This window comes from Camelus ferus, chromosome 16 (genome assembly GCF_009834535.1).
Source record: "Camelus ferus isolate YT-003-E chromosome 16, BCGSAC_Cfer_1.0, whole genome shotgun sequence".
Lineage (NCBI taxonomy): Eukaryota > Metazoa > Chordata > Mammalia > Artiodactyla > Camelidae > Camelus > Camelus ferus.
In genome coordinates this window covers 2,957,302-2,982,817 of record NC_045711.1, presented here as the reverse complement: position 1 = coordinate 2,982,817, position 25,516 = coordinate 2,957,302, and the positions used below count along the sequence as shown (strand labels likewise).

General features: G+C 52.6%; 1 long non-coding RNA gene across 1 annotated transcript in view; it reads left to right on the top strand.

The window, feature by feature from the left end:
• The window catches only part of LOC116669259, a 118,308-nt gene that overhangs the window by 35,778 nt on the left and 57,014 nt on the right, over positions 1-25,516 (top strand). The window lies entirely within an intron of this gene.

Sequence of the window (25,516 nt, the reverse complement as noted above, 5' to 3'; positions counted from 1 at the left end):
TCTTCTGGAGAAGAGGCAGGGGGGCTGGGGCTGGTGGGAGGCAAGGGGGTCGAGGGGCAAGGATATGGTAGTTTGGGGACACCAGGAACAGAAGGTTGCAACTGGCTTCCAGAAGCTGGATGCAAGAGAGGATGAAGCTGGGGGGGTGCCTCCCCACCTTCGTCTTCACCATTGCCCACCGCCCCCCACCCTCATGCCTCACACTCATTTCCTTCCCGGAGTCAGTCTCATTTGCTTTCCCTAAAAGCTGCTGGAGGAGCCAATATGTACGTGATGAATATTTCATCTCCTGAGCGTGGGTTTGTGGGAGAGCTGCGATCACCCGGGGAGGGAGCGCTGCCCAGCCGTGCCTGGGAAGGAGGGGGCCCAAGAGGGGTGCTGGCATTGCATCTCCAAGATGCAGGTTCCGGGGCCCAACCCACCTGCTCCTGCAGACACCCTTGGCATTGGGAGGCTCAGAGCGGCTGTGGACACCAGAAATCAGGGGGCTAGATGTTTCATGCTTCCTGGGGCCCCCAGTCCTTCCTTGGGGTTCCCCTCAGGCTAGGGGCAGACTTTACCATAAGCACAGAGGCTCACGTTGCCCAGGCCGAAGGTTCCACTGGCGTGACAATGGCCAAAGTTGTGGAGTCTGTCCTGATCGCCATGTACAGTGGCTTCTCAACTAGGATCCTGCCAATCCCCTCACCCCAGGGACTGAAGCTGGGACACTGCAGCTGGGGAAAGGAAGGGGGGGACAGATAAAGCACTGTGGAGTGAGGCAGAGTGGGGAATATGAGCCACCAGTCACTCCTGTGCCACATCCAGCCTTAACCCCTCCATCACGCTCCCCTACACCCAGGACCACTGCATCCCCACGGGGATGCAAACCGAGCTTCTCCAGCTCTGGAGTGTGGTGGTCCTGGCTGTGAGTCATCTGCTCCTTCACTGATTGATCTCAGAACCTCTCTGAGCCTCAGTTTCCTCACCTGTAAAATGGTGTTGGTCACAGTACCTGGCAGGCCAGCAGAATGCCTGGCACAAAGGATTTAATGTTTGCACTCCACACCACACACACACACACACACACACACTCACACACACCCACTATTACAGTTCCTCCGGCATCCACCTCCAGTTAGAAAACAAAGGACCATCCATCCCCTCCTCCTTCACCCAGATTCTCTCTCCTCTCCCTCAACCCTGTCGGCTCCTTGCTGCCCACCCCTCTCCATAACCTTGAGCCTCTGTTCCCTAATGAATTGGGGCTGGCGAGGAAGGCACCTTGCTTCCTGGGCATCAGCCAGCCCTGGGTCCAGATGACCCCTTGCCGTGGACCCCTCATCCCCAAGCCCGACCCTCTGCAGCCAGCCCCTGTCCCTCCCCCACTGGCCAGGAGCGATCCCATCGTTCCGTCCCCACCCACCACATTACCCTCTGAATACTCTCATTATACCATTACTAATTAGGGCTGCTCAGCAAATTGGCGGCTGCATTAGAGGGAGACAGTGTGCGGGAGCATATGGCATAATATCGTATTAATGAACACTCTAAATTCAAACCCGGGTCAGCTGCTCGCTTCTCGCCGGTGTCACCCATGCTGAAGGGAGGGAGGGGTGGAAAAAGCAGTCAACCTTTCCCTCGCTTTCCTTGCCTCTCTCCAAACACACATTCCCCAGCGTGGGCTAGACTGGTGGAGGCTTTTGTCATCTCTGGAGAACGGGGAGAGAAATAAGAGAGTCTGGACCTTCACGGGGGCTGCAGAAGGACCTCCCCCTCCCGGTCATGTACAAGTGTACACTTAGCATGGTTAGGGAAAAGAATGATTAATAATAATAATCCAGGCTGTGGACTAGGCTTTTGACCCAGATTACCTCTGTCTCCCACTAGCCCTCGGAGGGGGTTTTAGCAGAGAGGGGAACTAAGGACCACAGAGGTCGTGGAGCTTTCTCCAGCTGGGAAGTCCAGGGGGAAGGAATTAGTTTGAGGAGGCTCAAGAAAAATCCCTGCACAAGACCCTTCCCCACCCCTGCCACCCTCTCTCCCAGTCCGTTAGCACCATAGACCCCCAGAGTTCCAAGGTCAACCACTGAATTCAGAGACAGAGTGCAGACGTGGGTCCACTACGTCAAGCCGCTGGGTGATGCTGGGGGCGGGGTCCGTTCCCCTCCCCTGCCGCCAGGCTGAGAAGTTAGCTTTGGGGCTCAGATCAGCAGCCCAGGGGGGGAAAGGGTCCTTCCTCTCCTCCTTGCTGCCTTGCCTCTTTCCCGCATTCCTCAGAGGAGTGTGGAATGACAGATTTGTTGGCTGGTCTGTGAGTGTCAGAGGTGCCCTCCTGCCTCCCTGAATCCTGGGAGGAGGAGGTGAGGGGGCGATATCTGTGAGTCGGGGCCAGGTTGGGGTCAGTCTGAGGAGACCTCGAAGAAGAGGTGAGTTCTGATCAAGGCTGCCAAGTGGAACGGGAAGCCCTGAACTTAAGCTGCCTTCTCCCCCTGCCCCCAGCCGCAGGGGCAGTGCCCCCTGATGCCCGGCCCGAGCCTGTCCACAGCACCCTGACTCTGGCCCTTCTGAGCCAGGCGTGAGCTGAAAGGGCCTCCCCATGCCTTCCGTCTCGCTGTCTGAAGGGGTGATGTCAGCGATCCTCTAACAGAAACCCGTTTCCTGAGCTCATAATTCCTTGCTTCACCTCAAGATGAAGGAAGGGCTGTTTCATTCCTGCCACTGCTGATCTCAGAGCCTGGGGGGCAGGTTGGGGCTGGTTCACAGGTCTCCCATCCTTGCCCGGGCTCGGTCTTGCCCTGCTCCCGGCATCCCTTGACTCTGTCTCCTCTGAGAAGCCTCCCTTGGTTGCGACCATAGAGCCTTGGCATCCGAGAATGTCTTAAATACTCATTTTATGGGATGTCCCCATTGAGGACCAAGTCTCTCTCAAAGCCTGGCTAGATTCCGAACCAAACCACCCCTCCCTCTGGCCATCCCGCCCCAACTCTGGAAGCCCAGTTCCTTAGGAGGAGGCATTATCTGAGTGTCTCGGGTGTGTGCATGGGTGCTCTGGGCTAGGACTCTAGATGGATTTCAGCTCCAAATGAGTCCCAGTGCAGACCTCTTCTAGCACCTCCTCTGGCTTCAGTCTTTGTGAAGTTTCTTCCTCACACCCTCCCTGTCCCCACGGGTCCCCGCCCTGGCAGGCAGGGGGAGGAGGAGCTGTAAAGATCAGCAGATCTTCCCCGTCTGTGAAAGGGCTTGTTAGGACACACCAGGCAGAGTACTGGAGCCCCCAGGAGGGGGCCCTCCTCCCCCCAGTCTGCCGGGACCTGGAGTCCCTGTCCCCCTCTGGGCTTATGTGATGTGTATGTGGAGGAGGGATTAGGGGTGGGGGGTGCTGACCTCCTTACAGGGCCCCAGTCTGGAGTCAGGGACACATCCCCTGAGCTTCAGCATTTAATGTGGCTGCAGGGCTCCAGGGAGCGAGTGCCTTCTCTGTCTACTTTTCCATCTGTGAAATGGGTGTATTGACAGTAGTTTAGCCAGGGTTGGGGGATGCTTCTGGGAAAGACCCACCCGCAGAGGCAGGAGGCTCAGGCCAAGCTGACCGCCTCCAGCCTCTTCCCCAGTCGGCTCCATCAAGAAGGAGAAGCACCTAAATAAGCAACTGCCCCTCCCCTGGGCTGTGGAAAGGGGGAGGCTGGATGGTACCCCTGCAGCGCTGCCCCGCCACACAGACTAGCAGACTGCAAGGCTTCAGGGGTGCCAACAGCATGTGCGAGAGGGCCCTTCCCCAACAGACCAGAAGCCCCTAGGAGAGAAATCCTCCGACGGTGGGGATGGGAGGTTTGGGGGCCCAGGTTAGGGGGTGCCCCCTTGCTCCGGTAGCCTGGGCCATGTGGGCACCCTGGCACATGCGCACCCTGCACCCCTAGCCGCTGCCCTGGCCCCACTCTGGCGTCCCTGCACCCTGCCTCTCACACCACCGCTGTGGTCATAGGATCATTTTCCTTTGTCTCCAGAACCCGCAGATCCTCTCCCTCCTCCTCGTAGCTCTCCCGGCAGGGGAGCCCAGGAGGAGTAAATAATTGTCGCCCCTCCCAGCCCTGACCAGCCAGGCAGAACGTGGGGGTGTCATCGAGCTGCAGATGCCAATTACTTTATCTGCCCCCACAAGCCACAACCATCCCCATCCCTGCAGCTGGAGCCCCCACCTCCTAGTGGGGGAGTAAGCAAGCCCGGGAAAGGTGTTGGCTGCTCTCTGGATTTCAGAAGCAGCTTGTCTGGACTTGCCTGGATGTGGGGACACCCTCACTTATCTCTCCAGAGGCAGTAATGCAGCTCTGTTTGAGGCTGTGGCTCTGCTGTGTGTGTGTTTGTGTCTACCTGCAGTGGGTGCCAAGGTTCCAAGGTTTGGCCTCTTCCTGAGAAGCATGAACGTGGGACCCAGAGAAGTGAGGTGACTTGCCCAGGTGACAGAGACAGCAGGATAGAGCCCAGGTCTGGGTAAAACACACTTTCCACAAGTGATCTTTGTCACTAGAGCTCTGTTCAGGGACTCCCTAAATAACAAAACCCCAAACTCACACTTTGCACACAGCCTGGTCCCACTGGCCCTATGTCAAGAGTGAGAACAGGACAGGCTATGACATTTGGGGTGTCCATTGCAAAATAAAAAAGCAGGGCTCCTCGTTCAGAATTGTGAACACTTCCAAGACAGTGACAGAAGAGCATCAAACCATTAAACCTTCTAGCTGCGGGGCCCTGTGTGCACAGTCCATGAACCCTGCCCTGGGCTAGGACCATGTCAGCCTACTTCACCTGCAGCTGTGAAGACCTTGGGTAAAATCCCCACACACATTCTAGAAGCCTCTCTGCCTGGAGTCAGGGTTCTACAGCCACCATGACCGCAGCACAGCCCCTCCTAGGTGAGGTCTGCCCAGCAACTCCAGCCCGGGGAGGAGGAAGCAGGTCAGCATCCCGGCCTGGGCTGACCCCTGAAATCAGGGGAAGCTGGCCTGGGGATCATAGTAAATCCAGCTCTTGCAGGGGACAGTGGGCACAGGCTGTGGCATCTGAGGGAGAAGCTGCCCAGAGCCGAGGCTCTATGGATCTCAGAAGAGGGCAGGGGTCAGGGGTTCCGGGGGGCGGTGCTTTGTCAGTGTTTGCATGTGTCTTGTTGGGGGCGTGGGCCATACAGGTGTTCATTCTGTGGGTGCGTAATGGCTGCGCTGAGTGTTCCTTCTGTGCACGGGCTGCACGTATACCTGTGTGTGCACTCAGAGCCCGAGAGCAAGGTGGGCAGGCTTTACCCCCGCCCCCGACTGGAGCTGCCCACCATGGGTGCCCTGGCCTCTGTTATGGAGGGTATGTTCCTATCCTCAGGCATTCTGCATTGGAATTCAGGCCCTGGCCAGCCTGTTCCCTGCTTGCTAACTATAAACTATCTGATTTATATTCATTAACCAGTACTAGACAGCAGGCCGGCGCAGCAAACTTCGGTGGGGGACATGCCTCCATCGACAGGCGGACTGCATTTCAGTTAATTAAGGGGTTGTAATTGTTGTCCAGGACAAGGGTCCCCAGGGCACAGGCTTTGTAAATAACTATCCTCCACTGCCCCCACCTCTCACCCTGCCTCTCCCTCCCTCCTCCTGGGCCTCAGAAGCCAGGTAAAGGGAGCTGGGGCGGGAGGTGGGAGGTGGGGGTGAGGATCTGAATGTGAGGGGTGCCTGTCTGACATTCCAGAGCCCAGAAAGGCCACAGTTCTAGGGCCTGAGGTGGGCTGGGGGAGTCCTGGGCAGAGCCCTGTGGGTCTGGGTCCTAGAAACCTGGCTGTTACTGCCCAAACTGGCTCGGTTCGGGAAGGTAGGACCCGCCTGCACTCGTGCACGATGCACGCGCACTCACATGCACACACACCCCGTGGGGCCCAGTTGTTTGTGCTGTTTCCCCCTCGTCTGCCTCCCTGCCCCTCTGTGAGCTTCACCTTGGAACCTGAGCACGAGGCTGGCTTTCTGGCATCTGTCAGGCACTGGGAGACTTCAGAGGGTCCAGCAGGGAAGTTAAACAAAAGGGGGGGGGGGGTCATCCTACCAGCCCAAACAAACGGAGAGAGGATCTCGTACAAGAATCCAATGAGGAAACCTTATCCCCTCTGAAACTCTCAGACCAACGGGAGGACCTGCTGTCTGATGGGGGCGTCGAGTGAGATCCAGGCGCTCCTGCTTTGATGGGGCAGAGGGTCCCTCCTCTCAATGGTACCTGGTCTGGTGTAGAGCAGGGAGAAGGGGGTGGTCTGGGAAGATGAAAGTCTCGTGAGGGAGGTCCGTGTTAAAGACACCCTGAGCAGCCCGCACAAGCAGACATCACGCAGGCGAGCAGGCTACCCCTGAGGACCGCAGAGCAGGGGGCGCCTCCTGGGTGAGGGGTCTTAGCAGGGCTTTGAAGGAAGGAAGGGTGATGTGAGCCTGGGAGCAGAGCAGCTCTGCTGGAGGCGGGCTTCATCCAGCTCTTCTCTGCGCAGGTGTGGAGAGCCCTAGATGCTGGGGATAAAATGGCAAATAAAACCAGCAGGTTCCCTGCCCTCCAGAGAACAAAAGGGTGGAGACGTGGGTGCACTCATGTGTACGCAAGCCTGCGTGCATGCAGGACGTGTGTGTGTGTGTGTGTGTGTGCGCGCGCGCGTGTGCTGTTCGGGCATAATTTCTAAATATCTATAGAGTGCTTGCTACATTTCAAACATTCTTTGAGTCACAGGAGAAAACAGCCAGTGTGACGGTGTTTCTGCCTGTATGGAACTTGCATTGGTCCGTGCCTATATGTGTACACGTGGGCATGCCGTCCGTGCTCATGCCCTGTGTTCTCCGTGTTCTGTGTCTGTGCATGTGGGTCCCAGAAAGGGACTTGAACCCGCTTAGGACTTGAGCCAAGACTCACACTGCTTGGGCACCATGCTACTTTATGACCATTCCCAACCCGCCCTCGGAGCTGTCATCCTCTGACATTTTGAACCCAAGACCACTTCTGCTCACACACCTCCACCCCCGCCCCTTGCCCAGAGAAACCCCGTGTTTTGCTTGCAGCCTAAAAAGGTATCAGCTGCCCTTGAATCACTGAATAATCACCTTAAGGCAAATCAGAATTGATTTTTGTTAACCTTGTTTGCAGTTTAGGATGACCTGGGGCTCTCTTCCACCTCACCCTCCCACCCCCATCCCATCCCACGCACGAATCTCAGGGTTGACCACAGTCTTTAAACGTGACTTTTGACAAGCTGCTCCTGGGAGCAGGTGTTTAACTTGGATCTCTCTAGACGGAGTGGAGCAAAGAAGAGAAAACAAGTTTCTCTGTCCCTCCCCCCACCTCCTCTCCCCACTCCCACCCATCAGCCCTTATCTGAAAGAAAAATTAGAGCGTTATTAAGAGTTTCATTAGGGGTGAGCAGGTTGGTAATGAAATTACATTTCAGCTCCTTCTCAGTCCCTGTAAGTATTAAGCGGTTTGATCAATGGTGTTCACACAATTAATTCTGCCTGATTGCGGAGAGTGACGGTATCGACAGTTGGGTTTCACACCTCGGACTTTGTCTCTCAGCCAAAACGTGCCTTCAGGAAGCTTGGAGGGTGAGGGTGGGGGCCCCTGTCTATGAAGGCCTTTGCTGAATGCCACTTTCAAGCTCATACAGATTATTTTTAACTTTGAGCTTAAAGGAAGTTTCAGTATCACACCAAAATTAAATTACTGAATTCTAGACCAGCAGAGGTGAGGTAACCCGCCCTCCTGCCTGCAGTTTGTGCAATGGTCCGGCATTCCTGGGGTCCTCGCGCCAGCTCTCGGACCTAATCTGTTCCAGGCCTCCTTTCTGGGGCACAGCCTCGTTCCCTCGGCCTCTCCTGCCTGTTATCTCTGACTATCAAGAGAGCCTGCCTTGTGGACCACTCAGATCTCTGCTGCTTTAACTTAATCCACTGACTCCTGTTGGGTCTTCTGAAGATATGGAAGGTGACTTTATATGGTCCTTTCTGAAACTACGCTACCCCAACATAGGTCGTGCTCTTAAAGCTGGGAACCTCCAATTCCTGGGACCCAGCCCCCCGGGATGTGTGTCTTTCCTGTCACCCACACCCCACGTCCCCATGGCCTCTGGACACGCTGCCCCAGCGGGGACAGGGTGGGCCCTCACATCAGGGCCTTGTGTTTTCAGTGGTTCTTTGCACAATTCCAGAGTAAGTCCTGCTTCTCAGTAATGTCTCACACAGGAGAGCCTGAATTTACTGGAGGGGAAAGGCTGTAAAAGTGTTGGTGACAATGAGATGCTGGGGAAGGGGTGGTGGGTCAGAGAGAGGGGATGGATAGACTAACACTGGGAGTGGCAGTGATATTCCAGTGACATTCTCTGAACCCTCACTAAGGCGAGTGTGCTGGTTTACAGGTATGGTTTCGTGAAATCCAGCTGCCCCGGGAGGTAGATGCACTTATATCCCCCTTTAGCAGATGAGGAAACTGAGGCTCAGAGGGGTTGAATCTTTCCCAGGCCCCACCACTAGTAAGTGGGGAAACGTCCTGAGAGAATGGAAAGGGATAAAATCTTCCTCACTCATCTGTGCTCACCCTGTTGCCCAGGGACCATCACCACCTCCAGGAAGTCCTCCTCCAGCAGCAACAGAATGTGAGAGGATTGTGCAGAGGCCCTGAGCACCCCCATCACTCATCCCCACCTGCATTTTTTCCCTCAGCATCAAGAAGGCCTCTGCTTCTCACCAGCTCATCTGTCCCTGTATCCTGAATATTTCTGTCGGGTCACTTGTCCAGTTCTAACAGCAGTGGGCAAATTGTAACATCCGGCCCCCAGCACCACAACATCAGGGGTTAACAAAGGAACCCCTAGGAGGAAAAGGACTCTGTGCTCCCTGACTAGAAGGAGGTACTAAGAGTGAAGAGGCCAGCTGGCCAGAGCCTTGGGTGAGGAGCTTGTAAACCAGGGAGTGGCCTTTCATCCAGGTGGCTGAAAAGGAAAGGAAAGGACTATTGGGCCCTCCTTGTCTTCACTCCAGAGCCCAACTCAACAACCATAATGATCAATAGTAAAAGATTTAGGCCACCTATTTCCATACATTCATCTGATGGAATAGTATACAGCCATCAACAATACACAGGGACATCAAGGGTGGGGGTTGGAAATCTGGATGGCAACAGTACAAGCCCAGTGTAGGGTGTGTGGGTGTGACTATGTCAGGCCCCAGTGCTGATCCATACCTCTTCAACCTACTTCTGTTGGGTAATAATATCATTTTCTTATAAATGTGGAAAGTGGGGCTCAGAGCAGTTAGATGACTTACCCAAGGCTGCACAGCTAATAACTGGTGAAGTCTGGATTCAATTCCAGACCCTCTGGCTCCAGCACCTGTGCTCTTAACTGCTACCCTGTATCATTGGCAAGTCCTTTTCACTTTATCAAGTGCTTTAAAGTTTATGATCTTTATAAAAATATTCACAACCGCTCCATGAAGCACCTGTTAATGAGCCCATTTTATAACTGAAGAAACTGAGAGAAGAGACTTGCCCCAAGTCACAGTGCTATTCCACTCTGGCAAAGGAAGGACTCAGACTCAGAGCTGTGCACTGCAAAGCCCTGCACTAGTTCAAGGAAAGAGCAGAGACAGACAAGAGCAGTCGGCAAGGACAGATGTCAAGACAGACACGGCAGAGCCCTGGGAAAGGGAAAGAAAAGCATTCGCCTCCCTTTGCTCGTCTCTACTCAGATGTAGAGGGGAAAAATCATTTTAAACAGGTGCCTTGCAGCCTTGCATTTAAGAAAAATGCATGGAATTAAGTTCCTAAAAAGCTAGGAAAGCTGAACCAAACCATCATTGGGGCTTGAAATGAGATTTTATGTTTTCCCGTTCTGGGCGCTGAGCCATCCATAGTGCCACGTGCCAGGCTGGTGAGGACCGCTTGTTCCTTAGGGGCACCAGGGGCTGGTGGCTGCCCGCCCAGCCTGGCCCTACCCTGGTGAATGCCAGCTGCTTGCAGGCCCATCAGAGGGCTGGGCTCAGAGGACAGACATGGGGGTGTTCCAGCCCCTGGCTGCTCCCATTGTGGTCCACAGACAGGCAACAACACCTGAGAGTTTGGTAGGAGTGCAAGGTGTCGTGCTCTCCCTACCGAATCAGAATTTGTATTTTAACAAGATCTGGAGGTGATGTGTGTCTGCCGGTGGAGAAGTCCGACTTTAGCTAAAATCTGAATAGAGGAAGGACAGGCCCAGGTCTCCAAAGCCCTTTCTCCTCCCTGCCCTGGGCCCGCAAGTTCTGAGCAGCTCACACAGACCCTGGGATTGCTGAAGCTGACAGCGTGTGGCCGTGGGCACACGGGCAGGAGCAGGGGAGGAGGCCCTCCCCAGCCTGAACCGCTTGAGGTGCCCGCCAGCCACAGCCAGAGAGGGTGGGGGCGGGGCAGCTTGTCTCTGTCAGCAGATCTTTCTGGAGGGAGAGTCAAGGTGCCCCTAGCTCCCCCCTCCCACGTGGGGACCGTGTGTGAGAACGCCGTGTGCAGGGATGGCAGGGCAGGTGGCCAAGGGCGCCCGGTCACCTTCCCCAGAGGCCCTGCTGTTCGCGTGGTCTGTCCCCATCCCTCCCAGAGGGTCAGACCAACCAAGGAGCTGCTTCTCTCCAGAGGAGGGGGGACCGCTGCCCTCTGCTCCCACCCCAGGCCTGAAGGAGTTTCCCCTCCTTCCTGCCTCCCTTTGGAAGTTTGCCTCCCTGGGCTCCTGTGGAGGCACCTGCTCCTCCCCAGCCTGCTCCCGGCCACCTGGCCTACAGGGCTGGGCCCTCTGCTGGCTCCCCACGCTCCATCTCCTTAAAGAGACAGCTGCCCATGTTTCTTCGCAGTGTAACCATCCTGAGCACAGAGACTCCCAGCCTAGAGAAGGCGCTGGGCTCCACCCTTAGGCCCTGAGAACTAGCCGCCATCTAGTCCAAGGGATTCTCAGCCCTGGCTGCACCCCTGAATCACCTAGGGAGTTTTAAGAAATACTAATGCCTTTGGCCCAGCCCAAGCCAATTAAAACAGGATTTCTTGGGCTAGGTGGTGCATGGGGGAGGGTCTTTTAAAATATATTTTAAACATTTAATTATTTAACATATTTTTAAAATACTAATGTGCAGCCAGGGTCAAAGGAAGCACTGAGCCAGTCAATCGACCTTACTTTCCCAATGACAATGTGTGGACCAGATAATCCAACAGTGTAGCTGCGTGCCAAGAGTAGCGCTCACGCAGGGTCCTCCAGCAGCTGAGCCAAGGCCAGACATACCGGGCAGCACAGTGGGCTTCGAACACTAAGAGGTCTGCCGGCCTCACTGCCCTGTGACCTCGGGCAACTTGCCTAACCTCTCAACCCTCAGTTTCCTCATCTATAAAATGGGCATAATCACGCCTAAATTATAGACTCACGGCAAGGGTGCCTGACACATGCAGATGCTCAATAAAATGTTGCTGCATGAATGAATGAATGGATGATGGATGGATGAATGAATGAATTTACACTTGGACCATTCCCCAAGAGTGGCATAGGGTGGTCCACTTAGAAATCTAAGATCTGCAAAGCAATCCCAAGAGAATCCTGCTTGTCTGAGGTTCTAGAACTTTTGAAACTTCTCCTACTGGGAGGGGTCAAGACAGAGGAGCAGGCAGTGGGCGGCTTTTCTGCCAGGGCGGCTCCCCCAGGGTTCCAGGCCAAGGTGTGAGTAACCTGACAGAAGAATAAGCACTTCATCTTCTGGCCACCTCCTGCCCCAGCCGGGTTCCACTGCAGTGGCTCTGGCCCCACTGTGGGAGGGGCTACAACGGTCACCTTCCCCTCACCCCTTCCCCTCGCTGGAGCCCAGCCAGGGCACCTGTGGGGTCACAGAGATGCTGGCACGGCCAGGCCCCTGGGGTGGGGGAGCCCAGCGGGGGCCCCCCTCCCGTGCTGGCCAGGGAGAGGACTAGCCAGTGAAGGAAGAGGAGGGGAAGGCCCCCTCAGATCTGGTGACAGGTAAGCCACCTCCTCTGAGGGCTGGGGGAGGGGGAGAGGTGACAGGACATCCCTTTCAGCCTCCCCCACCCCCCGTCTACAGGCCCCAGCAGGCACCTTTCTGCCATCACTCGCAGCCAATTTCCTGGTCCCAAACCTCTCCCTGCCCGCTCTGCTTCATTGCTCCCCCTCCCAGTAAAGCTGCCCTCCTTCCCTCACATTCCCCACCCCCACCTCATCACCAGAACCCCCCCCCCGGGCAGCCTGGGGCCACAGGTGAGCCAGGGCAGGGCCCACCCTAATCAGCTCCTCCATCATTGCTCTGATGAGACAGAAATCCTGCAGATGGAGAGATCAAACTAACCATATTGGGACATGAATGGGGCAGGGGGTATCTCCTGGGATCTGAGCTGCCATCCTGGGGCAGGAGGGGGCACTGGTTTGTTTTCCTTCCTTGAGCAGGTACAAAAGAAGCCACATTAATACAGTCCTGCCTTTGAAGCTCACCTTTGAAACCCCAGCTCCTGGGCCTGAGCCAAGTGGGCTCAGACGCTAGTGCCCTCTCCCCACCCTCCCCCACCCCACCTACCCTCCAGAGATGCTTCCGAACTAACTGTGAGATCAAAGGGTCCAGGGCCCCTTCCCTGCCGTGCAGTTAGAGCCCTGGGTTAGGAATGACGGTCAGGGCCCGGTGCACAGGGTGCCCTGCGGGAATACAGGCTCAGATTTCAGAGGGCTCCAAAACACGTGTGCTCCCTAATACGTGCTGGGCATCTACACTCACGGTCAGCCTCATTTCTTGCTCACAGCTGTTACTGGATCCTGGGTTCCATTTTACAGATGAGGAAACTGAGGCTTTGAGAGGTTAAATAACTTACCCAAGGAGTTAGGATTGGAAACCTGACCCCCAGTCTAGGGCTGTCTGCCCACTGGGAAGTCCCACTCCCACCCCAAAGACAATTTGTGATTCTTCCCAGTTATATGCTTCAGTCTCCAAAGCCAACCACTCATAAAAGGGTGCCCTTTTCCTATTTCAAAGCAGCTAATGTCAGTGAGCCCCTCTCCTCCCTCCCCGACCTGCACATTTTCCTTCTCCTCCAGGCACATCAGCCCTCAGGTTGTCTTTGAATTTGCTGCAGAACCGTAAGGACTGGAGAGCTGGGTGGGTAGCAGGGAAGGAGTGATCAGGGGCTGGCCCCGTCCCCTTAGAATAAAGGAGGGATGGGAGGGGCCAGCCCTGGGCAGGGACTCAGCGACTCAGCTTTTTTTTTTTTTTTAATATCTTACAATTTTATTTGTCAATTATACCTCAAGAAAGCTGAAGGAAAAAAAAAAAAAAGAAAACAGAAAATGTATAGGCAGGTGATTAACTCATGGTTGCCGCAAATGCGTGCCCTGTCTGCATTATGCCAGGTGCGTGGGGATTCAGTTAGGGGGAGAGATAGGATTCGCTATGACTCAACCTTGTCTTTTTTTCCATTCTTTTTCTTTTTGAGGTTAGTAAATATTTTTATTGACGTGTAGTCGGTTTACAATATTGTATTAATTTCTGGTGTCCAGCATAGTGGTTCAGTTATACATATATATGTTCCTTTTCATATTCTTTTTCATTATAGGCCATTACAAGGTACTGGATACAGTTCCCTGTGCTGTACAGTAGGACCTTGTTGTTGATCTATTTTCTGTACAGTAGTTAGTATCTGCAACGCCCGAACTCCCACTTATCCCTTTACCCCACCTTCCCCCCGGTAACCATATGGGACTTAGCTTTATCTTGGGTGGAGAGAGGCCCGGGGCAGAAGATGGTTCACTTCTTTCTAGCTGGGCTGCTGCCCCTCTCACTGGACCACTCACCTGGCCCTCTGCTTCCTCTCACCCTCCCACCACCCCTTACCTCACTCCAGACTACCTGATCAAAGGCAGGAATCTGGGAGCCATTAACCGTCTCCTCTTCCTCCTCCTCCCTCATCCCCCACCCCTGCCTCTTCCTGCCAGGACAGAAACCGCAGTTCCCGTTCCCGAGGTGGGACCAGACTGAGTCAGAGATGGAAGGGCTTTCTCCATCAGCTCCTTCTTTTAACAGACGAGCAAGCTGAGGCCCAGAGAGGCTGACTTTCTTAAAGTCACATAGCAAATTCGTGGCTTAGGACCAGAGCAATATTTAGGTCTTTGGAAACCTATATAATGAGGAGATTTTGTTTCTCGGCCAGCACCCGTGTTTCAAAATAGAGACAACATTAAATTGTGAAACATAGAACTGATAAGAGTCCACACTGTCCAATAGAAGTTTCTGCGGTGATGGAAATGGCTGTATGGTGGCCAGTAGCCACTTATGGCTGTTGAGCACTTGAAGTCTGGTTAGTGCGACTGAGGAGATGAACTTTTAATTTAATCTAAATTAAATTACATTTACATCGAAAGAGCCACCGCTATTGGCTGTCGAATTGGATGGCTCAGAGTAATATGCTAAGTTAGCATCATTTCTTTCTAGATTTTCTGCTTGCAAAATTCCTATTAAGTTCATTAAAGCAGAACATTGGGGTTGGGGTTTTGCTTTAGGGGTACCCTAAACCACGAAGTCTGTCTGTTGAGTAATCTTATTTTGTCTTCAACTCAAATTTGGGTTTCTAAAAGGTGACAAATGGTACGAAGACAGTTCTGTGGAGTATCAGAAGAGGGCTGGATTGCAACCAGTATAGGGGTCCGAGGGCCACTTGAAGGAGAGTTTCATGGAGGAGACAGTGAGGTAGACCCTGGGGACGGTGGGAACAGCATAAGGAAAGACACGAGGCAGGCAGTTCTGAGTGTGCACAGGAGGCATGCAGGCTCTGCGGGACACAGATTTCCCAGGCCTCTGAGCTGCAGTCTCTTTCTCCTTGTCTTGCTCTGACCTTTGTCCAGTTTTCCCATGGGGATCCTGGTGGCCTTGTGTGCTGGAGGAGGAGGAGGCCCTTCTGAAGTGATGGGAAGGGAAGGGGAAGCCAAATGGCTAGGGGCCACATGAGAACTGAACTGTGATGGGGAGCGCAGGGTCCCCCATCTGCACCCCAGCTCTCGCAGAGGCACCTGGAGGGCAGGACGGATGCTGAAGCCACTTAGAGTCACACCCTGAGAAACTGTAGCATCCCAAACTCCTCACCTACTAAGGACACTTCTGGTCCAGTGTCCTTAGTAACAGCCTTCTATTCCAGGGGGCTGAGAGTAAGGAGACATTCCCTCCACAGTCAGGCTAAACATTTAAGAATTGGTGAACCAGAGGGAGGGTATAGCTCAGTGGTAGAGTGCATGCTTAGCATGCACAAGGTCCTGGGTTCAATCCCCAGTACCTCCATTTAAAAAAAAAGTAAATAAACCTAATTACCTCCCCCTCTGAAAAAAAATTAAAATTAAAAAAAAATTAAAGAATTGGTGATCCAGAAAATACAAACAACTAAAAAATGAATATGAAAAAGAAAAAGAACTTGATAGAAAAAAAAGGACAAAAGATGGGAACAGGGAATTCACAGCAGAGGAAACCTCGATAAATGGTCCATTACCGGGAAGGAATAATCAACCCTCAAAACACGCCGTACACCTTAAATTTACACAATGTTATATGTCAGTTCGGGGAAAGAATAAGCAACCCCACTGTAATCGGGACAATGCAATTAAAGCAATACTGTGACATTATTTCACACCCACTAGATCGGCAAAATTAGATGTCGGGCAATACCCATGTATTGGTGTGGACCCCCAGACACCGCTGGCAGGGGACTGTACAAGGGTTGGGAGATTACACATGGATACTTCCTCTTTGGAGAGCCAGTTGCCAATAGCTTATAAAGTTGATGATTTTGAATTCTATGGTAATAGGCCGTTATCTGTGGCCCCCAGTGAACCAGACATCCCAGAATCCACACTCGCCCTCATTGAACTTTAGGCCTGGCCGTGTGACTTGCTTTGGCCAGTGGGTTATTAGCAAAAGTGGGGCAAGCAGAGGCTTAGTAAGCACTTACCTAATGCGGCTTGGAATCCTGAGACCACCACGTGGTGAGGAAGCCCAGGCTAGCCACGGGGAGAGGCCACGTGGAAGAAAACTGAGGGGCACGTCTGACAGCTAGAACCAAGGCCCCCCGTATGTGGCCCCAGTTGAACTGTCCCACGTGTTCAGGCTGCCCAGGATGAGACCCCAGACATTGTGGAAAGGAGACAGGTCACCAGTGTGCCCTGCTTGAATTACTAACCCACAGCAAATAAAAGGGATGTTGTTTGAAGCCACTAAGTTTTGGGGTGGTGTATAATACAGCAATAGATAGAAAACTGATAAACTTGTCACCCAGCAACTCTGATCCTAACTACATGCCCCAGAGAAAACCTTGCATGTGTCCACAAGGAGATTTGTACAAGGGTGCTTATCACAGCCTATCAGTAAATGAAGGCGAAATTGAGGCATATACCTTCATTCAATGAATAAAGCACAGAGCTACGTGTCACAACAAGGATAAACCCAAAACCTGCTGAACAAAACACTCAAGGTGCAGAAGTCTACGTACAGGATGTAATACGTGACGTTTATGTGAAGTTTAGAAGCGTGCAAACCCATGCGGCATGGTGCTTGTGTACTTATAATCCATAGTTAAGACCTGCTTGGAAAAAATAAACCCTGAATTCAGGAAGGTGGTTACCTCTGGGGAGGGAGGGAGGAGGATGAGACTTGGGAGGAAGAGATGGGGAGTTTCCACTGTATCTATGATGTTTTGTTTCTTTAAAAAATATAAATCTGAAGCAAAAATGGCGAAACATTGAGATTTAACAAAGCTGGATAGAAGATACACAAGAGTTCATTATACTATTGTTTATAGTTTTCTCTGTGTACGAAATATTTTATAATAAAAAAAGATACTTTGGAAAATAAGAATAAGGGTGGGATAATTTCAGAGGAGACAGATACGGAGATAAGGTTCTGATGCCTCCTGGGAGTGGTCCCAGCCCGCCGCACCCCCGCTCCCTGACCTCCCAGGTCAGCTGCATTCCTGCCCATGGGCTCCTCAAGTCCTCCCCACACCCTTTCCATAGAGACCCTCTTTCTACTAAAACAAACAAACAAATTTCAAATAGTTGAGCTGCTTCAGCCTGGGGGGAGGGCGGAGGGTACAGGCAAGCAGACCAGCAATAGACACCAAGACTCGGGAGACTTGAGCTCAGGTCCCAGCTCTTTCTTGTGCATGACCTCGCGCAAGCGCTGTCTCTCTCTCAGCCTCAGTTTCCTCATCTGCCGTGTGAGATGAGTGGATGAGATCAGGGGCAGGCAACCAAGCAGAGCTATCAGAGTCAACGCTCACCCCGTCCACATCCAGCCGAGGTGACCGGAGTCTGTCTCCATAACAGAAGGGAAGCAGGTGTTCGAGAAAGCTCCTGGGGATTGTGGTACCCACACCTGACTCTCAGACCCCTTCAGTCCCCGCATAAGAGTCTAGGATGTGGCAGGCTCTATCTAAATTCTGTTAGGATTGTCAGCAAAATTAACAGGGCACATCTGAGGTGTCCACCACACACACTTCCCCTCAGGCTAGTCTATCCATCCATCCATTCATCTGTCTATCCATCCACCTTTCCATCCCCAAAGCATTTATTGAGTGCTTACTGTGTTCCAGGCCCGTGCAAGATTCTGGAAACTCAACAGCCCACAAAATGGACATAATAAAAATGAACACATAAATCTCAGACTCACTTCTGAGCACTTTACATTTATTAACTTATTTATCCTCACCACAGCTCTATGGAGTAGGCACTATTATCCCATGTTACAGGTGGGGAAACTGAGGCAGAGAGTGGTTAAATATCTCACCTAAGATCAGCAGTGTAAGCGGCAGAGCCAGGATGTGGCTAAGCAATCTGCAGCAGCATCCTCTGTATCTCCCCCCTCCCCCGGCTCCCACTCAAGTCCCTCTTCCCCCGGGTGCCTGCCCACACCTGTCTGCACGGAAGAGCACCTTTCTCTGATTCCCTAGTCTCACCTCCTATCAGGCAGGGAGGAGAGACTCTGAGTGACACAAGGCCAAGTGGGCCTGCCATGGGTGGAGGCAAGGAGTTTCATCCCTTGTGTTTGTGAAGTCAGAAAGGGCCACCCACCTGCTGTGTGGAGAAGGGAAGGCCAGAGGCTGGCTTCCCAGGAGGTGGGTGGGATGGGGCAACATGGGACCCAGAAGCCATCAGTCTCAGGAACAACCATTTACAATGCCCGGCAGTGATCCCAGAAAGTGCTTGACAAATATCATCTCGTCTCATCTTCACAAACTCCCTTAGGTAATAATTACTGCCCCCATTGTATAAATGAGAAAACTGGGTGACTATCACAGGTTGCTAAGCTGGACTCTGAACCCAGGCTCTCTAACAACACATACTCCTCGCAGGAGCCAGGCGCTGTTCCGGGTGCTGAGGACAGCAGTGAGCAGGGCGGGCAGGCTCATGTGGTAGTTGGAGCAGGCAGACAGTAAATGAGTGAACAGATGACTGTCATCATTTCAAGTAACACCGAGTGCTGTGAGGATGGTAACAGTGGGGCACATGCCTGAGAGTCCCCGAGGGACTTCCACTCCGTACAATATGATGAACTGGACATCCGGTCCCAAACCTTCCAATGCAAAACGCCTGGAAATGTGGTGTAAAATAAACATTCCATTACAGGGAGAGCTGACGTGACCAACAATGAAGGAAAACATCAAGAGTCAATACCAAAGAAGAACCCGGAAACCTGAAGCTTCTACTGCTGGTTTGGGCAACTTTGAGTTTTAAAGGCCTTGAGAGGGTCAGGAGACAAGGTGGGAAGATGGGAGTGAGACCCTCATCTCCCACACACACCCCTAAAGCCGAGACCCTTGAAAAGCTACGCCCTCAGTAAAACGAACCGGGACATCGTGGTGGGGGGATCTGTCTACGTAAAGGAAATTGACAGAGGATCTTGACTCCTCCCATCTTCACTCTGACCAAAAAGGAAAACGCCCCTCTTGAGAATTCCATAACCACAGGCCTGCCTTCGGAAGGGTGGGGCTCCACTCTCCACCCTGCGTGTAGAGCAGGGAAACCCAAGGCAATAAGTGAACTGAAATGGACCTACGCTGGTATTAACCTTAGGGATGAGGCAAAGACACATCGTCTCTGGAAGGACAGACCTCCAACCCCAGACTCTCAGGATTCTCTTCGAGCAGGAGCCTTCACTCCAGACTACACATCTCACAAGGAAATAAGCAACCACAAGTGAGAGTTTGTCAACACAATGAGCAGCAGGTTTAGTGTTTGTGAATTTCATCTCATAGAATTCTCAGAGAACCCCAAGATGTGTATATTTAACGTGTTGAAAGATATTATAAAAGGGAATTAAGTGTAATGAGAGAAGGCAACATTGGACAGGTGGTCAGGAAAGAGCTTTTGAGATAAGACTTGAAGAAATGCAGCCAGCCTCAGAAAGAGGGTGACAGAGAAAATCATCCCAGGCAGAGGAAACAGCAAGTGCAAAGGCCCTGAGGCAGGACTGCCCTAGGCTAGTTGAGGAGCAGAAAAAGGCAGTGTGCTGTCTGGGATGACATTGAGGGGCTGTGATTCAGGATGAAGTGAGAGGAAGTAGCAGGATCAGATCGTGACCATCAGCTCTGTGGGTCCTGGTGAGAAGTCGGCTTCCCAAATGCAATGGGAAGTCTCAGGGCATGCATGAAGCAGGAACATGACATGATTTGGTTTGCATTTTTAAAAGATCACTTTGGTTCATCACGTGGAGAAAGTGGGTGACAGCATCCATGATAGAGCCTAAGATTCCAACTCGAAGCATCTCTAGAAGACTCTCTTCACCCAAGAGAGGGGTCCCAGAGGACTATATGGGGAGTAAGTGTGTGAGATGGGGGGAGGGATGGGGAGAAGCTGTTGACCAGTGAACCCAGCCACAGATGCAGAAATGAGCTGAGCCTGGACGACCCACTCTCACCAAGCCCCATGGCCCAAAGTAGTGACTTAATCCACTGAGTCCCTTGTTCAGTAAATGCTATTGAGTGTCTCCTCTGTGCCAGGAATAACCATGATCATTCTACCTGCTGGGGATGGAGAGCTGGGAGGCCCAGTCTCTGTCCTCCAGGACTTTGCAATAAACAGACAATGACAACCCTGGGAAAGTTTCTGGGAGCACGGAGAAAGAATGAGTGTCTGTTCTCAGGGACCGACAACATAAGGAATAATTTCTTGGAGGAGGTGGCAAGAGCTGCTCCTCCCCTCTGTCTCCCAGGACCTATCGCATCTCCCGCTAACCTTTCTGTACCTCTGCCTCTAAAAGACAGGGAGTGAGGTGGTTGTACCTCTCCCACGGAGAGCCCTCAGCTGGAAGGAGAACTTCCCTGCCATCCCCTGAGGAGGGAAGAGAAGAGACAGCGGCTAATGACAATAGGCACAAGTCATAGATCTGGGCCTCCTTCACTTCCATTCTCTTGCTTGATGATGCCAACAGGACTGGGATCATTACCCCATTTCACAGATGAAGAAACTGAGGCTCAGTGAAGCTAAGTGCCTATCCAAGGCCTCACTGGGAAGGTGTGCTGGGTCCACACCAGAAGTCAGTCTTCTGTTCTGATGCTCTTGAGAGGAATGTGCATGGGTGGCCTTCTTTGTGCCCACTGCCCTCACTCCTGGTCCCACCCCAGCCCAGCTGTCCTCTACTCCCTATCAGGACCCCCGGCAGCAGACGGACATAGTGACAGCCAAGCTGTGGCCAGGATCAAAGAAACTCGAGGCGGCCACGCCAACTTCCCAGGCTGGGCATCCCAACTTCTCCCCAAGTTCCCCAGGAAGAGTCCCCCAGAACGGGGTGCAGGCAACGAACTTTATAAAATTCTCCACAACCAGCCAAGTGGAACCTATTTTCCCTCACAATGCAATTAACAGCACCAACATTTACAAAATATGATTACAAGCGCTTTGGTTAAGTAGAGGAAAGTATATTAGATAGCAGCGAGGGGTTGATCTTAATGTGCATTTTTTCGAGAGACTTGCATTTTCTTTGTGCAAATAAAGAGGCCCTAAATTCTCCATAGGCACTAAAATCAATGCAGTGGAACCATGATAACAAACACAGGCCCCACTTTTTGCTACATCCCCCAATTAATTAAGCCTTTCACGGGCATGTAATTAGGAACATTAGCAAGTCATAAAATTGCCGTGAGTCTTTAAATTATGTGCTGGCCCTCAGCAATTTGTTTTTAATTCCTTCTGAAGACAATGGCACTGCGGGGCCCAATAGATCTTCGGAGCGGCCTACTGTGTTCTCCTTTATCGCTGGAGGGCCGACCTGCCGGGGCTCCCCTCCAGACAGCTGGGGTGCCCCAACAACAACGTGGCTCCCAGGGCCCGGGCCTGCTGCAGGGCTCCAACTCTTTCTTTCTTCCTCTTTCTCCCCCACTTCCTTTCTCTTCTTTGTCTTCACTTCCCCTTTATTTCTCCTCCCTCCCTCCTCACTTTTCCTCCTATTTCATCTTTTCCTTTTGACCTCTTTCCCTCCCCCTCCTCCTCTTTCCTTCTCTCCTTCCTCCTCCTCCACCTTCATTGTTTTCTTCTCTTGCTTCCTCCTCCGTCTCTTCTTACTGACTCCCCTCCCAGCCCCCACCGCAGCACCAGGCGCCTCCTTGCCCTTCCCGTGATCCCTCAGGAGCGATGGGCACCCAGGGCTGCTTCCCCTCCCCCGCCCTCCTGCAGGACCCAGCTCCTGGCCCCTGAGTCTCATCCATGTTGTAAAGGACCTCAGAGGCCATCTAGCCCGACCTGCCACCTCTATGATTTGTGGCATCAGTTACACTCCTCAGGAGCCAAACACTGAAACCATCCGGAGGTGTCTGAGGGAATGAGGGGCAGGGGTTATGACCCGACTCCCACCACCCTTCCTCCTCGCAGGGAAGGGAAAGTGGGAGGCAAAGACGAGGGCTGTGGTGTCTGGCTGGCTGGCAAACGCCCCTGAAAGAGGTCTCCATTGGCCTTTCACTTGTCTGCCGGGGCCCCCTGGGACCCAAGGGAGTTGGAGAACCCTGCTCCCCAGCCCTGCACCACCCAGAATCCCCTGCCCCCCAGATTGTTGCCTTTCCAAAACTAGAGCCACCAGCTCCAGGATTTAGGGGAATTAGATCTTTGAACCCAGCTCTTCTGAACCCAGCTCTGCCCCTACCTCCTCCGCCGAAGCTGTCATTTTCTGTCAACCAGGTTTCTAACTTATGAATCAAGATCTACTGGAAGGTCTTGATGTGGACCCTGCAATGGCAACTCCCTAGGCCCCTTGGCTCAACCCAAGCCTCCCCCAGGGTTTGCTGAAATTCTGGGTAGAGGAGGACTAACTTCTGGCGAGATTCCCCTTCCCCATCCTCTGTACTGTCAGCATCTCCCTTCACTCCTGGAAATCACAGGGCCTCTGTGATATCTTAGAATCCCCAAGGTTTAGAACTGGGAGGAATTTTACAAAAGAGCAACTGAGGCCCAGGCCAAGCCAGAAGCCAGGAACAAAAAGACCTGCTTGCTCGGCAGCCAATCACATAACCATCCCTTATTCACGGCCACCATTGGCTCAGTGCCCCTTCAGTCTCTTCTCAGCCTCTCCTCTCACTGAGAACTAGCTCTTTCTCTCTGTAGTTCCCAAGTGCGATAGACATCATGAGTGCTCAATGGTATTTTGGGTTCTGCTTGTCTTCCGGGCACAGAGGAAGGCGCATTCCTGGCCCCGCTGAGCTGAGGCAAGGCTGTGTAATTTATACGGGCCATTGAAACGCGAGCAGAAGGGGTCTGCATCACTTCTGCGTGGAAGTGTTTAAGATCCAGTCTTCAGTTCTGCATGCCTTCTTCCCCGGCCCCCACAGAAGCACTTAACTATTTTGGAGGTGACGTGGTGGAACTAGCCTGAAATGCTTGAACCAGCCTGAAATGCTCAACCACACGTGGTGGCAGCTGCCCTGGAGAGTTGCCCAGGCTCAGCAAAGGATGTGCATGAGCAAAAAGTAGATCTTTGTTGTGTTAAGCCACTGAGATTTGGGTGATATTTGTTACTGCAGTGTAACTTAGCCTGTCCTGACTAATCCACCAAGAAAGAGCCCCTGGCCGATCCAGCTGATCATTCTGCCCAGGCCAGGCCCTTAACTGAGACGCTGTGGGGGACTAGTTGCCTTTGGGTCAAACACATAGCCTGCCTCAATCAGGGAAAATAGTTCTTAATATATAAGGTTCCCATGCTCAACAGAACAAACATTTAACTTATTTAACAGCCTCAGTAGGCTGACCCCTGCCTACCCTCCAACCATATTTCCTGCTGCTCCCAACCCTACTTCACATCTCAGGCCCAGAGACACTGAACTTCTCATTCCCTCAGCGTGTCAAGCCCTGTCATCTCTCTATACCTGCTGTTCCCTTTGCCTATAATGCTTTTCCACTCACACCTCCTCCCGAGGAGATTCTACTGATTTTTAAAGTCTCGGGTCAAGTCTTAACTGTTTTTGGAAGGCTTCCCTGGTCCGTACTCATCTGTACCCCCATGGGACTCTGCACAACTATTGTAGATGTCTCTCGTGAACTTGTACTTCCTTGCTTATCGGTCTGTGTTCTCAGTCCTCCCTGGACTGTAAGATCCCCATAGCGTGCCCAGCACCTCAGTCATTATCTGGCCTCCTCTCTCACTCCCACACGTTGCCGCCAACACCCACACCACTAGGCCAGCGCTGATTGATTACCTACCACTGCCCGGCACGGGGCTACACCCTGCACCTAGCTGAGCTCCTTGCACAAGCATTGTTATCATCTTCATTTCTTATCCTCCAGAACCTCTCCATTATACTGCCTCCCCTTATAGTCCTGCAGTTTCTCAATAATACTCTGTTGCATGAATGAATGACTACCTGCATGAAATTAACGAATGACTGCCTGCATGAAATTAATGAATGAATAAGTGAATTCTGATTTATACACAGAGAGGCCAGGACTTCATGGAAATCAGCTGGAAAGCCCCTCTTCTCCCCCAGTCACATATGCCTGCTTTCAAACTGCCCAGGCAGCTGTGTGCTTGTCTGCAGGGAGTCTATGGACAGGAGTCTGCAGAGGGTGTCCCCAGTGGGAAGGGCACACATTCTTGGTCCCCCCCAGTGGGCACTTGCCGCCGGCATTCCCTGACCCAGGCCAGCCCCAGGCAGGGCCCACCTGCTGGCTGAACACCCAGTCAGGCTGGGTGCCCCAGGAGCCCAGCATGGGTAGGGGCTCTGCTGGGCCCATTTTGAGGCAGCCACATTCCCTCAGGATGGGGAGCTGTGATTGGGAGCCTGGCAAGCAGAGTCTAACCTTGAGTAAGTGTTTTCTTGTTGTCATCCACAGATCTAACTCGAAGTCTGCCGAGAATACTCGGTGGGGTCATATATTATACCCGGAGCTTTTTATCTCGCACATGTGACCCTGCCCATCAGGAGCGGTGCATTTTATTCTCGCTGGTGGGACAAAAACCACCTCCCACTGCAGCATATATCAAGGGGAAGAATGTTGAACTTTCTTTGCATTAATATAAATAGCTGTTTAGGCCTCATTCCCCAGCCCAGGACCCTCTGCGCACCTGTCCTTCATCTACTCTATTTGGCATCTGGTTCAAGTTTGGTTTATTTAGAGCCCAGGTCGGCAGGCTTTTACATATTAAAGGTGCATTTTAAAAGAGCATTTTCTATTCTAATTTGGGGGAGCCAAGCTCTTTAGGGCTTTCGGGAGCCATGTCCACCTGATTTACATTTTCCCCCACTAGAGCTGAGCCACTGACGCACATTAGAATGTAAATAATAGTGATGGATACATGTATCTTTAAAGATCTATTTTTCTCTCCATTTTTTCTTTCTTTGGGGGAGGGGACAAGCCCAGGAGGAATGGAAGTACCCAGGCTGTGGGGGCAGAGAGAAAAAGGGGCAGGGGGTCGGGGGAGGACGCAATGGGTTTCTTGGAAAGACTGGCTCCCAGAAAGGAGAGATGACAGTTCAGAGGGCTGGGGTGCCAGGGTTTCTGCACAATGGCAGTCAGCAAGCTTGGCAAGGCCAATCCCTTCTTTGTCTGGGGAGAGGCCGCTGTGTTGCAATTAAGCCAGTGTTCCAATACTGGCTCCAATGTGACTTTGGAAATTTCCCTTCACCTCTCTGTGCCTGAGCACACCTTTCAGGCTACGGGGATCATCATTACCTTCCCACACAGGGCTGCCACGAGGAATAAATGTGATGACACCTATAAAACACGGGGCACAGTCCCAGGCACACAGTAGGTGAGCAACGTAATCCATGTTAGCTATTGTTTATTATTCTTATCCTTGTAAATTTTGTCTTCTATGCCAAGCCCCAGTGCCCTGCACATGGTAGACACTGGATTAGTGTGTATTAGCTGGACTCCATTCAATGTCAAGAAACTTACCTGGCCCCTACTCTGGGCTGTGGACACAGCCCAAGGTCCTGGTGAAAAGTGATAATTGAGGCTGGGTCCCTCATCTCTATCCGCCTGCCACTCCCACCAAGGCTCCCATCTGACCTA